The sequence below is a fragment of the Myotis davidii genome, unplaced genomic scaffold (assembly GCF_000327345.1).
Source record: "Myotis davidii unplaced genomic scaffold, ASM32734v1 scaffold557, whole genome shotgun sequence".
Lineage (NCBI taxonomy): Eukaryota > Metazoa > Chordata > Mammalia > Chiroptera > Vespertilionidae > Myotis > Myotis davidii.
The window spans coordinates 2,144,636-2,147,998 of NW_006289557.1; the positions used below are offsets into that span (position 1 = coordinate 2,144,636).

Sequence of the window (3,363 nt, forward strand, 5' to 3'; positions counted from 1 at the left end):
CCACTTGCTTCCATTGCATTCATTTGCAAACTGCAGGCTCAGAGGCCTGCAGCGGTAGGCGGGGAACGTTGGAGTCCTCTGTCACTGAAGCAAGCAAGCCTCATGTTAGTTTCAAGCTGCCTGGCTGCCAGCCGCCATCTTGGCTGACAGTTAATTTGCATATCTCGCTGATTAGCCAATGAAAAGGGTAGCAGTTGTACGCCAATTACCATGTTTCTCTTTTATTAGTGTAGATTAGTAATGTATCTGTCATTCATAGTAGAATTCTTTTTAATAAATATTTCTATTGGTTTCAGAGAGGAAGGGAGAGGGAGAGAGAGATAGAAACATCAGTGATGAGAAAGAATCATTGATCGGCTGCCTCCTGCATGCCCCACACTGGGGATTGAGCCCACAACCTGGGCACGTGCCCTGACTGGGAATGTGACTTCCTAATTCATAGGTCAATGCTCAACCATTGAGCCACACTGGCTCTCATTCTTGGTGTGCCATAATTCTAACAGTTCTTAATGTCCAGTTATTGTGACTGTGCTTTAAATATAAAAATGAAAATAAGAAAAAGAAGATAGCAGGTTGTTATCTAAAATAATTTTAGTTTCTTAAACTTAAAAAAAATTGAATGTATTCCAAGCTAAAACATGGAGATGATCCTAGGGAAAAGATTTAAGGATTTAATCAGTCATCCAGTCAACAGCTAAAGGTAGAGTGTATTACACTCATATTTATATTTAGAAGGTGATTATTTATTTAAGAGTTTATAATGCAGGGTGTAGTTCCATAGAAACTGTAGAGTTTATTTTTCTGGACCAGAGTGATTTCCAAAGGTCTGGGAGGAGGAAAAACACAGAGAGTCTGGCAGTGGTAGTATAGGCAGGTGGCAGTTGTGTAAGAGGCTGTGTGTATGTGTGTGTGTGTGTGTGTGTGTAGGGGGCGGGAGTGCGGAGGGGTCACCCTGTTGGATGCAATCCCAGAGTTCCTGGGAGGAGGCTGGATTTTCAGTATGAGATGACTAACCTTTATACGCTGCAGTATTTTCAGAGATGCATGGCTTGAGCCCATCAGAGGAGGTTTTAAGAAATTCTTGCCAAGAGAGTCTTACTGGAGGTGCTTTTTTTTTTTTTTTTTTTGGTAAAGGAGCTAATGCCTTAGTAAAGCCAGTAGTCAGCTGTTGCTGAGTTACCTGTTTGAGGTTCCTAGAGTTTCAGTTTCCTCTTCACTTAAATGAAACCTGCCTCATACCAAGAATTGCAATGCTTTTCCCTGTGTATGGTCCTGCCAGGCTACTGGGAGCAATTTTCCTTTATAAGCACTGGCATTGATCATGAGGCCTCCTCCTTTCAAAATCACCCTCTTTCTGGATAGGACCAATAGGTGTGAATGCTGATTTAAATTTAAATAGGGATATAGGTCTAAGATGCTGTAATAGGGCTAAAAGGGACCAGTATGGGGGAAGCAGACCCAAAAGAGAATTGGGTGTCAAGGCTTTATCAGCTTCATACTGCTGCTGCCTGTGCGGATTGCCTCAGCAGGAGAGCACTAATGCAGCCAGGAGCCCTGTGGTGAATTTAAAACAGGCAGTTAACATAGGCTATCCTGGGTGTTTTTGTATATATTAAGGTTTGAAGTTATTTGAGGAGCAGATTTCTACTTTATGTGCAACGGTGTAGTTGGGCATATGAGTAAGGACCATAACTGAGTATATGATGGGGAAGGAGTGGGAGAGGGGTGTGTGACCCAAGATGCCCAAAGAAACAGAGCATTCAAGGGAAATTCACAAACAGTGTCATTTATCTAGTGCCATTTACCTAGTTTGTATTCATTTTTAGCCAGAAATTAGTTCCATTGTCACTTCTAACTTTCCTCTCACCAGGAGAGAGAAAGACAGAGTGATGTTAGGAAGTGTAGAACTAAACTTTAAAGACCCATTCTGGAAAATGTATGTTTTAATCGGTGACGTTCATCCATATATGTTTAATGAGATTGTTAATGCATCTGTATTTGTTTGCATCATTATAGTTTATATGTTTTTGCTTCCATATTCTTCTTTATTTCCTTACATTAGTGAAAATTTTTTTAAAAAATTTTCTGCAACTTTGTAAAGGTAGGTTATAATTCTACCCCTTTAATGATTTACCATTATTTTTAACATACACACATACATAAGTATATAGTTTGCTAAATATTTTCAATGTTTCTATTCTTCCAAACAGCTGACAGATCTGTGGGTGTTTTCTTGCTCAATGAGCGCCACCACCCTTCTTGGCAATTTGATTAGTTACACTTTAAAATGAAATCATATGCACAATAGGTTATTATTCTACAGCTAATAGTTAAACTTACCGATCTTTAAAAGAATTTCCATGCACATCGTTTTTGTTTCTGTCTGTCTGTATCAAATTTGGCCCCTCTGAGTTTTCTTCTAAATGAACACTTTGCTTTGTGTGTTAGAGTTCACTTCATTCTGATGAAAATGCCTTCCTTTCATCTTCCCTCTTGGATTATAGTTCAGACAATTATACAATTAGAACTGGACCAATATTTTTATGTGGTATTGACTTCTGGCATGTTACTGACCATGACAAGTGTGCTGCCAATTTGTTATTTTTTACTTCCTTGGTAACCTATATGGGAAACCTGAAAGACGTTTTACTCTTTATACATCATGTTCTGCAAGTTCTTTATAATAATGTTTAGTTGGGAACCTATCTTAATTGATCTTATTAGGAATTCAGAATTCCCTTCAAATTCAAAGAATCATAGTTCTTCAACTTTGGAAAATTTAAACTCTCAACCCATATATGTTATATTTCCCATGTTTTCCAGCCTCTTGAGCTGACAATACTTAAATGACTTACATGGAAAACTTGCCAACTAATCTACTCTAAATTTTATGCCTTCTGTTTTGTAATTTCACTATAATTTTCATGTTTGGATGTTTAATGGTTTCTGTTTAATATTTACCTGTTCCTGATTTATTGCCTCCTATTTTTATTATCTGGCTCTTTTAAAAAACATTCATGAACTCATTTATCTTTCTGAGCATTATTATAATACTTTGTCAGACTTTTCCATAAGGTTAATTTCTTTTGTAATGAATTCATGTTTCTATTGTGGATTTTTGTTGGCTGCCGTTTTTAGAAGCGAATTCAGATTATGTTAGAATTTAGAATGAGTTCTCTATGTGTTTGGAATTTTGATCTGCAGGCACATTTATCTCCCTCTTTTCCTGTCTGAAATCTTCCTCTGAGGTCTCACCTCCTATCGCTGTTTTGGTTGTCTCTACCCAGCCTTCAGGGGCTCTAGTTTAGAGTAAGATTTTAAGAGTCATTTCAAGGCTCTGAGTGTAACATTGGGTTTAGGGAA

At 37.8% G+C, this 3,363-nt stretch overlaps 1 protein-coding gene across 3 annotated transcripts in view; it reads left to right on the forward strand.

Moving 5' to 3' along the window:
* Positions 1 to 3,363, forward strand: part of FGF12 (fibroblast growth factor 12) — a 514,802-nt gene that overhangs the window by 339,558 nt on the left and 171,881 nt on the right. The window lies entirely within an intron of this gene.